We start from the raw sequence: 12,527 nt of genomic DNA on the forward strand, positions 1-12,527 counted from the left end.
TGATACCACATCCTTGGCGACTATTTTAACCCATACAAAGACTTCTTTAACTTGCATACCAGTTCTTTCTTACCCTTCGCTGCAAAACCTTCAAGTTGCTTCATGTAGACTCCTCTTTCAGATCCATGTGAAGAAATGTTATCTTCACATCCATCTGTTCTACCTCAAAATCTAAAGCAACAGCAACAGGAACAAGTAATCTAATAGAAGTTACCTTGGCAACATGAGAAAAAATATCAACAAAATCAATTATCGACACCTGGGAATAACCTTTTGCTACCAACCGAGCTTTTTATTTCTCCACCTTTCCTTCTGCATTTGTCTTCTTCTTGAACAGCCATTTGCTGCCTATGGGTTTCCTTCTAGCAGACAACTCCACCAGATCCCGAGACTCATTTTTGTGCAAAAATGGCATTTCATCAACCATGGCCTCTTTCAAGAGTTTTCCATCCTCTGAATCCACTGCTTCCTTCATAGTTCTAAGATCATCATCAGTAATAGATAAAGAAAAATTTGAATAGAAAGCAGATGGAATATACCTTTCTGGATGCCTTAGTTCTCAAACTAATCTTCTCACACTTGAAGTTTGTGGTTCTTCATCTTCTGATTCCTCCTTTACTGTAGAGTCTGATTCTTCCTCCTTTAGCTGAAACTCTATCTTCTCAGGTTCATTAGGATAGAATTCATGTTTAATAAAATCTTTCACCTCTCTGAACACCACATCTCGGCTATACACAACTTTCCTTGTTACTGGGTTCCAAAGCTTATAACCCTTTAAACCATCTTTATACCCAATAAAGATGTACTTTTCAGATTTACTATCCAACTTGGTTATTTTCTCCTTTGGAACATGTACATATGCATCAAATCCAAATACCCTCAGATGTGAAAGAGAAGTTTTCTTACTAGTCCATACATCTTGTGGAGTCTTATATTCCAATGTTGATGAAGGTGATCTGTTGACCAGGTAACATGTAGTCTCCATTGCCTCTGCCTAGAATTCTTGTCCTAACCTGGCACCACAGAGCATGCTTCTTGCCCTTTCCATCAACGTCTTGTTCATTCTTTCTGCAACTCCATTTTGCTAAGGTGTATATGGAGTAGTCTTCTGCAATGCTATACCACACTTCTTAAAAAATTCTTCAAATTCCTTACTGCAAAACTCTCCATTGTTATCTATCCTTAGCACCTTTATCTTCTTCTCTGTCTAGTTTTCCATCAGAGCCTTAAATTCTTTAAACTTGCCAAAGACTTCAGATTTCTTCTTAAGGAAATATATCCATGTATTCCTTGAGAAGTCATCTATAAATGGTACAAATTACATAGTCTTACCCAGTGATGGAACCTTCGCAGGTCCAAACACATCATTGTGCACAAGCTCTAATATATGTTTCGCCCTCTTACCACCAGAGGGGAAACTCACCCGGTTTTGCTTCCCAGATACACAATTTTCACAGAAATCAAAATCGAGAAGCTATTACTCATACCTTCTACCATACCTTTAACATGAAGTATTCGAAGGCCCTTATTTCCAATATGTCCAAGCCTTTGGTGCCACAACATGGTCTTCTCTCTAAATACCACTAGATTTTCTGCTCCACTTTTAGGAACCACGAAACTGTTGCATCCATCAATAAGAGTGCTACTTTGCAGCTTGTATAGAGTTCCAATTGGAACTCCCCACATCAATACCAGTGCTCCCCAAACCATTTTGCAGGTATCCTTCTCAAACACTATTTTTACACCTGCATCATCTAGCTTGCTTACAGAAATCAAATTTCTGGCCAATGTAGGAATATGTAGAGCACCTAGAAGTGTTCTAACCCTCCCACCTTGCAACTTCAACTTTACTTTTCCATGATCAATGATTCTACCCTTCCTGTCATCCCCCAAGAAAACATCACCACCATCATATTTCTCATACTCGCAGAACCACTCTCTATGGGGAGTGAAGTGAAAGGATGCACCTGAGTTAATCAACCATGCCTCATGATCTACATGTGTACTTGAAGAAGCCAAGTATGTTGGGTTGTGTTATATTCTTTCCACGACTAGCCCACGTAGTTAACCGAGGGGTTAGAGGCCCCCCCCCCCTTCGTTGCATCGATTATGTAGCGGGGGGGGGGGGATCACAGGGGGTTTGAGGTGTACTTGTAACCCCACTTTATGGGGTTCGAGGTAGCACCCCAGAAAATTTTGGTTTGGACCCTATGTTAGGTTGGGTGGACCCACCTATGGTTTTGTGCATGATTTTCGCCCATGTTTTTTGGACGCGATGGTTTTTGGTCCATGGTTTTGGACGCGATGGTTTTTTGGTCCATGGCATTGGATGCTTCAACATGTATAAATATGTATTGTAACATTGAAAGGAACATAATGAAAAATCAAACTAGTAGTCCTAGTTTTAGGATCCAGGGGAAAATCTCTGTGTATATGTGTTTTATGTGTTATTCTCTTGCATTGTTTATTTTCTGTGTTCTAGAATTCGTATGCAGGTAATTTTTGTATGGGGTTAAAACCTATATTTGGTATTAGAGTTGTTTTGGCTTCAAGGGGATGTCTTTGTTACTGAGGGGTTTCACTTGGGTGTGTGATAGACCCTATTCAGTGGGAGATCTGCAAGATCGATTCTAGTGGTCAAAGAAGACGGCGAGCAGTGGAAAGATAGAGATCGAGAAATTTAATGGTCAAAGTTTTGAGTTGTGGAAACTCAAGATGGAGGATCTTTTGGTGGATAAAGATCAGTGGATCATGGTAGATCAAGGTACTAAACCAATGGGAGTGTCTGATGAAGAATGGAAGAAGTTGGATCAGAAGGAAAAGAGCATAATAAGATTGTGTGTCTCAGATTTAGTATTGCTGAATGTATCAAGGGAAGCTACGGCGAAGGCTTTGTGGGACAAGTTAGGGACTTTGTACCAATCTAAGTCTCTGGTGAATAAATTGTTCCTACAGAAAAAGCTTTATAACCTGAGGATGAAAGATGGAGACTCGGGGACAGATCATTTGAATGCATTTAACACTGTGGTAAGTCAGTTAGCATCTATTGATATTAAAATTTCAGATGAAGATAAGTGCATCAGTTTGTTGTGTTCTCTACCAGATTTGTGGGATAGTCTGGTTATTGCAATAGGTAGCAATGCAACTGCCTTGCAGTTTGATGAAATAGTCTTAGTCTTGCTAACAGAGGAGATGAGATGGAAAAATATGGAGAGCCAGAATGGTGATGCCTTGTCTTTACAAAGACAATCCCAAAATAGAAACAAAAATAAGTCATCGAGTGGGAGATCTAAATCTCCAAGAAAACTTGTAAAGGTGGTGTGCTAGAAATGTGGAAAGGAAGGCCACTTCAAAAGGGACTGTAAATCTAAAGCTCCTAATAAAGGAAAGGGATCTAATGAGGCTCCTTTTGTAGAGGTGAAAACCACCTCAGATGAAGGTGGGGATGTGTACTTCGCTTCTTCAAGTACACATGTAGATCATAAGGCATGGTTGATTGACTAAGGTGCATCCTTTCACTTCACTCCCCATAGAGAGTAGTTTTACGAGTATCAGAAATATGATGGTGGTGATGTCTTCTTGGTGGATCACAGGAAGGCTAGAATCATTGGTCACAGAAAAGTAAAGTTGAAGTTGCAAGGTGGAAGGGTTAGAATGCTTCCAGGTGTTCTACATATTCCTGCATTAGCCAAAAATATGATTTCTGTAAGCAAGCTGGATGATGTAGCTGTAGAAATAGTGTTAGAGAAGGATACCTGCAAAATGGTTCAAGGAGCACTGGTATTGATGTGGGGAGTTCGGATTGTAACTCTGTACAAGTTGCAAGGTAAACTGTTATTTATGGGTGCAATAGTTTTGTGGTTCCTGAAAATGGAGCAAAAAATCTAACGGTCTCTGGAGAGAAGACCATGCTGTGGCATCAAAGGCTTGGACATATTGGAGAGAAGGTCATTCAAATACTTGATAGTAAAGGTATGGTAGAAAGTATGAGTAACAGCTCTCTGTATTTTTGTTTATGTGAAAATTGTGTATATGGGAAGCAAAATTGGGTGAGTTTCCCCTCTGGTGATAAGAGAGAGAAACAGATATTAGAGCTTGTGCACAGTGATGTGTTTGGACCTGTGAAGGTTCCATCACTGGGTAAGTCTGTGTAATATGTATCATTTATAGATGACTTCTGAAGGAATAAATGGATATATTTCCTTAAGAAGAAATCCGAAGTCTTTGACAAGTTTAAAGAATTTAAGGCTCTGGTGGAAAACCAGACAGAGAAGAAGATAAAGGTGCCGGGGACAGATAATGGTGGAGAGTTTTGTAGCAAGGAATTTCAAGAATTTTGTAAGAAGTGTGGTATATCATAGCAAAAGTCTACTCCATATACACCTCAGTAAAATGGAGTTGCAGAAAGAATGAACAAGATGTTGATGGAAAGGGCAAGAAGCATGCTCAGTGGTGCTGGGTTAGGACATGAATTCTGGGCAGAGGCGGTGGATACTGCATGTTACCTAGTCAATAGGTCACCTTCGTCAGTGTTGGAGGATAAGACTCCACAAGAGGTATGGACTAGTAAGAAACTCTCTCTTTCACATCTAAGGGTATTTCGATGTGATGCATATGTACATGTTCAAAAGGAGAAAAGAACCAAGTCGGATAGTAAATCTGAAAAGTGCATGTTTATTGGGTATAAAGATGGTTTAAAGGGTTATAAGCGTTGGAACCCAGTAACAAGGAAGGTTGTGTACAACTGAGATGTGGTGTTCAGAGAGGTGAAAGATGTTATTAAACATGAAGTCCAACCAAAGGAACCTGAGAAGATAGAGTTTGAGCTAAAGGAGGAAGAATCAGACTCTACAGCAGAGGAGGAATCAGAAGATGAAGAGCCACAAACGCCGGATGTGAGAAGATCAGTTTGAGAAAGAAGGTAGCTTGAAAGGTATTGTCCATATTCTTTCTGCTCAAATTTTTCTTTGTCCATTGTTGATGATGATCCTAGAATTGTGAAGGAAGCAATGGATTCATAGGATGGAAAATTCTGGAAAGAGGCCATGGTTGATGAAATGGCTTCTTTGCACAAAAATGAGGCTTGTGATCTGGTGGAGTTGCTGGTTGGAAGGAAACCCATTGGCAGCAAATGGGTGTTCAAAAAGAAGACAAATTTAGATGGAAAAGTGGAGAAATACAAAGCTCGATTGGTAGCAAAAGGTTATTCCTAGGTGCCAAGAATTGATTTTGGTGATATTTTCCTCCCGTTGCCAAGGTAACTTCTATTAGATTACTTTTATTTGTTGCTACTGCTTTTTATTTTTAGGTAGAACAGATGGATGTGAAGACAACATTTCTTCACGGGGAGCTGGAAGAGGAAATATACATGAAGCAACCTAAAGGATTTGTAGTGAAGGGTAAGAAAGAACTGGTATGAAAGTTAAAGAAGTCTCTGTATGGGTTAAAATAGTCACCAAGTATGTGGTATCAGAATTTTGATACATTTATATGGGGACTTGGCTTCACCATAAGCGAAGCAGATCACTGTGTGTATTTTAAATTAATTGGTGACCGTGTTATTTATCTGGTATTGTATGTGGATGATATGTTGCTGGTTGGAAATGACAAACAAATTATCCAGGAATTGAAGACCCAATTGTCCTCCAAATTCGACACGAAAGATATTGGTGCTACAAACTATATTTTCGGCATGTAAATTAAAAGAGATCGGGAAAAGAGGAAGCTTTGGTTAAACCAAATGAAGTATGTCTAAACAATACTGTAGAGGTTTAATATGCAGGATAGTAAATGGTGAAGGTTCCTATTCTTGTAGGTGTAAAGTTATCTACTGAACAGTGTCCCAAGACACAGGAAGAGGAAGAGGATATGTCCCGTGTTCCATATGCAAGTGCAGTCGGTAGCCTGATGTATGCAATGGTCTGTACTAGACTAGACATTGCACATGCAGTGGGAGTATTGAGCAGGTTTATGTCAAAACCAGGGAAGGAGCATTGGACAACAGTGAAGTGGGTTTTCAGGTATTTTCGTGGCACTAGTGATTATGGTCTGTGCTACCAAGGAAGACCAGGATTGGATAGAGTTTTGGATAACCATGGCTTTGTTGATGCAAATTGGGCTGGAGATTTGGATCAGAGAAGATCTACAAGTGGGTATGTGTTTAACCTATTTGGAGGTTCAGTCAGTTGGATGAGTAAGAAAGAATCTGTAGTGGCACTATCAACTACAGAGGAAGAATACATGGCAGCCACTCATGTAAGCAAGGAAGAAGTTTGGTTGCAAAGATTGTGTTCAAGTATGGGGTTAGTACAGGAAGCTATAAGGATAGACTGTGACAGTCAAAGTACAATTTTCTTGGCAAAGAACCCTGCATATCATTCAAAGGCAAAGCACATTGATGTTCAGTATCACTTTGTGAGGGATATGACAGAAGAAAAAAAGGTGTTGCTAGTAAAGGTGGACACTTTGACGAATACTACAGATACATTGACAAAATCTGTGAGCTATGAGAAGTTCTCTTGGTGTAGAGAGATAATGGGTGTTTCAGGGCTAGAAAAATGACTAAGCTCTCTTATGGCCACCTATGGAAAGAAAAGAACAAGTGGGAGAATGTTGGGTTGTGTTATATTCTTTCCACGACTAGCTCACATAGTTAACCGGGGTGTTAGAGGGGGGCCAGAGCCCCCCCTTCGTTGCGTCGATTGTGTAGGGGGGGGGGGGGGGGGGGGGGGGCGTCACAAGGGGTTTCAGGCATACCCATAAGCCCACTTTATGGGGTTTTGGGTAGCGCCCCAGAAAATTTTGGTTTTGGACCCTATGTTAGGTTGGGTGGACCCACCTATGGTTTTGTGCATGATTTTTGCACATGTTTTTTGGAGGCGATGGTTTTTTGTCCATGGTTTTGGATGCGATAGTTTTTTGGTCCATGGTATTTGATGCTTCAACATGTATAAATATGTATTGTAACATTGAAAGGAACATAATGAAAAATCAAGCTAGTAGTCCCGGTTTTGGGATCCAAGGGAAAATCTTTGTGTATATGTGTTTTATGTGTTATTCTCTTGCATTGTTTATTTTCTGTGTTTTAGAATTTGTATGCAGATAATTTCTGTACAAGGTTAAAACCTACAAATTACACATCCCCACCTTCATCTAAGGTGGTTTTCGCCTCTGTAGAAGGAGCATCATCAGATCCCTTTCCTTTATCAGGAGCTTTAGATTTACAGTCCCTTTTGTAGTGCCCTTCCTTTCTACATTTCTAGCACACCACCTTTATAGGTTTTCCTGGAGATTTAGATCTCCCTCTAGATTTAGATCTCCCACTCGATGACTTATTTTTGTTTCTATTTTGGGACTGTCCTCATACAGATAAGGCATCACCATTCTGGCTCTCCATATTTTCTGTCTCATCTCCTCCGTCAGCAAGGATGAGACTATTTCATCAAACTGCAAGGCAGTTGCATTGCTACCTATTGCATTAACCAGACTATCGCATGAATCTGGTAGAGAACAAAACAAACTAATGCACTTATCTTCATCTAAAATTTTAATATCAACATATAATAACTAACTTACCATAGTATTAAATTCGTTCAGATGTTCTATCACTGAGTCTCCATCTTTCATCCTCAGGTTATACAACTTTTTTCATAGGAATAATTTATTCACTAGAGACTCAGATTGGTACAAAGTCCCTAACTTTTCCCACAAATCCTTTGCCATATATTCCCTTGATACATTCAGCAATACTGAATCTGAGACACACAATCGTATTGTTCTCTTACCCTTTCGATCCAACTTCTTCCATTGTTCATCAGACACTCCCATTGGTTTAGTACCTCGATCTACCGCGATCCACTGATCTTTATCCACCAACAAATCCTCCATCTTGATTTTCAACAACTCAAAACTCTGACCATTAAATTTCTCGATCTCTATATTAAACTGCTCACCATCTTCTTTCACCACCAGAATCGATCTCACAGATCTCCCACTGTACATGGTCTACCACAGGCCCGAGCGAAACCCTTCAGTAAAAAAGGCGTCCCCTTAAAGCTGGCGTCCCCTTAAAGCCAAAACAACTCTGATACCAAATGTAGGTTTTAACCCCGTACATAAATTACATGCATATGAATTGTAAAAAATAGAAAATAAACAATGCAAAAGCATAACACATAAAACACATATACATAGAGGTTTTCCCCTGGATCCCAAAACCAGGACTACCAGCTTGATTTTTCATTATGTTCCTTTCAATGTTACAATCCATATTTATACATGCCAAAGCATCGAATACCATGGAACGAAAACCATTGTGTCCAAAACCATGGACCAAAAACCATCGCGTCCAAAACCATGTGTGAAAAATCATGCACAAAACCATAGGTAGGCCTACCCAACCTAATATAGGGTCCAAAAACAAAATTTTCTGGGGCACTACCCCAGACCCCATAGAGTGGGGTTACCTGCACCCTTCAAACCCCCTGTGACGCCCCCTTGCTACGCAATCGATGCAATGAAGGGGGGCTTCCGCCCCCCGTTTAACTACGTGGGCTAGTCGTGGAAAGAATATAACACAACCCAATAATCGCGAAGGCTATATGGGAAGCTCAAGGTATCATGAATGATCAATTTAAGAAAGCAATGTTGGTTAGTGCTTTGTAGGATCGCATGCTAATGTGGTACATTAAGTACTCAATTGATAATCCGATGTCTGTGTTGGTAGATATCCAGACTACGTTGAATAAGGAATTCAGTAGACCCATGTCTGAGGTGCAATCAATTGTGGGAATCAAAGAGTTAGTGATGAAGCTTGGTGAGACACCCTGGGATCTGGATCAGAGATTGAATTATAAGATCTATGAGGCTAACATGAATCTGACTAATGGGCAGCACTATGAATGGTTTGTGGCTTCGCTCCTGCCTCATCTAAGGGTTGCGCTGTCACAAAAGAAGATTGGGAGACATGCAGGATCTATGGAAATCGCGATGAGATTGCACGAGACAATGATGCAAGATGCTAAACTAGGGGTTCATTAGATTCATGCGCAATTGTAGAACATTTTCCTAGAAATGCAGAGTATGAAGAAAGATAGAATAGCTCGGCCCGAGGTGTGTGAAGAAGTTTGGTGCCTGGAGTGCAAGAGACAGGGGCATGACAAACATCACTGCAGAGTTTTCGTGAATTATGTTGTAGCAGGGGGGCCAATACCTTTGAGGTCGGAAGCTCCAAAATGGCCAAGTACAGGGCCTGCGCTATGGTGTGCTATTTGTCAAGTAGCTGGAAAACATGCAACAGACAATTTCCATTTGTTGCAAAAATTCATACAGATGCTACAACATCCCTTTTGCAACTTTTGTCGATCAGTGGGTCATGATGAGCACAATTTCCATAGTTACGAATTAATGATGGGTAAAACACCTGCATACAGGGTGCAAGCAGAAACCCACCCTCCAGAACAAGGCACTAGAGGAGCGCGAGGTGAGTATCAAGGGCGCGGATGAGGCCGAGGTGGAGGAAGACCTAGTAGAGATCGAGGGTAGGTCATTTGTTACAATTGTGGTGGACTAGGGCACTACGTGTGAGACTACCCAAATATGACACATCGTCATGCCGCTATTATATTTAGTTTGACCATGTGATGGAGGATTGCCCTATATCGTTAGCTAAGATACATGAAAAGGTGGCGTAACCTCAACAGTCGATTCAGAACCTGCAGATGATAAGGGATGAGCCTCACGAGGAAGATCCTAAGGTAAATATTGTGCTACGTAGTTGATCGATGACAGGTGAAGATAAGGGGAAGTAGCTTCAAGAAGGTGAATGGGTTTGCAAAGCACCAGAAAAAGGAGACTGGGTTTGATCTAGAGCATGAAAAAGAAATGTTTATAGAAGCAAAGAAAAGCTTCATTGAGGCCTTTAACTCAGGGAGTAAGGAGAAGTCAGTTGAAGAAATGGACCTGTCCATTATTACCACATTCTTGGAGACCTACATGAAATTGTTGCGCGATAGCAAGGCTGTGAAAGGACTGCAGGAGCTGATCAACATGTGCGATGGGAAGGAAAATGCTATTGATGGACTGTGCGTAGTAAGAAAGATTGGTAGGCACAATATGAGAATGGGGCATGAGATGAGACATACTGCACAGATAGGAGAATATGAAATGGATCAAGTTATTTTAGATTTGGGGTCAAATGCGAATGTTTTGAAGAAACAGAAATGGAGGAGAATGGGGAGACCTATGCTACAATGGTCTCTGATTTAGTTAAGGATGGCGAATCAACTGGAAATCATCTCAATGTGGATGGTGTATGGGGTAATGGTTGATATTGAGGGCGCGAGCCCACTAGCTGCTTTTGAAGTGATAGAGATTATGGATGACATCTATCCTTACCCTGTGCTCCTTAGGATCGACTGGGCTACGGACATGAATGGGGTAATCAATTTGAAGAAGCGAAATATTATATTTGAGAAGAAATCGCTCCATGTAGTAGTGCCCTTGGACCCTGCAAAATGACCACGCTATACTAAACCGGTTCATGATTATGAAAGTGATGACGATTTGGACCAGATTTACAAGATAATGACATGAGATTAGGATTTCATGAATCCAATAGTAGATGGATGTATTGGATGGGACCGATAAATTTCCTGCACATCAGATTCAGACGAAGAACTGTAGCATTGGCAGAATCAACTGCATGAAGTATCTACGCTGCACTGTAATATGATGACCAAGTCGTTGTGCTAGGTATCATCAGAGGTAAGAAATTTTCCTTAGTATGATGATTTAACTGATGTTGATCACTTTTTGGATGCATTTGAGAGAAATGTTCCAGAGAAGCATCGCTTCTAAGCCCTAGACTGGGCTCTGCATGCTATGCTTGCGATATGGTGGGGCACACACAAGGATAGTTTTGATGATTGGCATGTATATAGAAAAATGATGAGAGTACGATTTGATCACCCATAAGTGTGTGTTTTGGGAAGTTTTAGTGTCTACATATAAACTCTTAAATCGCTAGACTAGTAGTTAAGTCTAGAACAACAGTGCAAAGCATTCTCTACTTTTTCTATGACCAATAGATTAAGTAAGAGGTAAAGAAGCCTACCTGAAGCTTTGGCTTACTCCTTATCTCCCTTGACCAATTATGTCACTCCTTTTTGTACTTAATCCGCTTGAAGAGTACCTGCACACAGACAAGACAAAAATCGATCAAAGCATATGATAATGATCTATTGATTAAACATAGCAGAGAATCAAGTACATAGTACACATATGAAAGCATCAATGGACAATACAAGCATATGGAAAAATCTTTCAACACTTTATTAGTAAAAGGAAGAGTTACAACCCAATTTTCTTGATTTAGCATCACTCCTCCAGTTCAATCCCATGCTCTCCTCATAACAAGCAACACATTTTGACATCATTAAAATACTTGAAGTCAACTCAAGTCTCATACTAACAGCATCTCCCTATAATTCAGTGATTTCCAGCCCCTGATCACTTAGATGAGTGGTATTTTTATAGGTGAATGAAGTAAGTTATGTCATAAATGGTGACAATGAATGCCTTCCCAAACTTAGAATTTAGTTCCATGGAGGAAGGGATAAAGGGATTGATGTTGCTTAACTCCCTACCTCATCCAAATTTGAGCTCAAAGGAGTAGATAAACTTGGGAAACTTCTAGATGCATCCAATGGATAAGAATATTCCCAAACCCCAATGCAATTTCACTTAAATTCGCCCTGCGCAGGCCAAAGAGGGCTCAAGTGTGCTGCATAGCACCCTAGCAGTGTACTGGACAACACTGCAACACACCCTAATGAAGGCCTGCTTGTGTTGATATTCTAAGAGGTAGTTTTTTGGATGATTTCAATCATGCAACTTCTTGGGAAGCTAGGCATTCTAATGGTTGACTTCTTTAGGGCATGTAACATATGAATTAGGGTTTGATGGGCCTTAATAGTACTAATTTGTAAGTTGGGGTTGATGTGCCCAAATGGATCTATAACAGTTGCCCCCTAAAGCATGAAGTCATAAATATGTATGTCGAGTGAAATGTTTTATCATGTGGAGAGGAGGTTTCGAAGCGGAAGGTGACCTGCATCGATTGCAATACATATATCATGATAGTTTGATTTTCTCTCATGAACTTGCTGAGGGAAGGCATACCCATGCTCAACTTATAAACTTTCATTACATGTACAAATATAGTTGTCTAAACATATAGACCCATGAATGGATGACCATGAATGTACGGCCATTATACATTTGATTTAGTACTCCTGAAAATATCACAGCTCGGATGGATGAAACTAGATTCGGGGTCTTCAATCTCATTCAATATTTCACTCAAGTACAAGTATAACCATGTGAATAGATGATCTGAAGTCAAACATCGGAAGACATCGTCTGATTACTAGCAAATGATGTAAGTCATTGTTATTGACATTTTTGGGCACTACAACCCCAATCATACATGTCAATAAACTAAGGGCTCCTAAGTCCCTAAAAGTGTT

The sequence above is a fragment of the Pinus tabuliformis genome, chromosome 5_1, assembly GCF_031772625.1.
Source record: "Pinus tabuliformis cultivar Carrire ecotype Pingquan chromosome 5_1, CPIR1, whole genome shotgun sequence".
NCBI lineage: Eukaryota > Viridiplantae > Streptophyta > Pinopsida > Pinales > Pinaceae > Pinus > Pinus tabuliformis.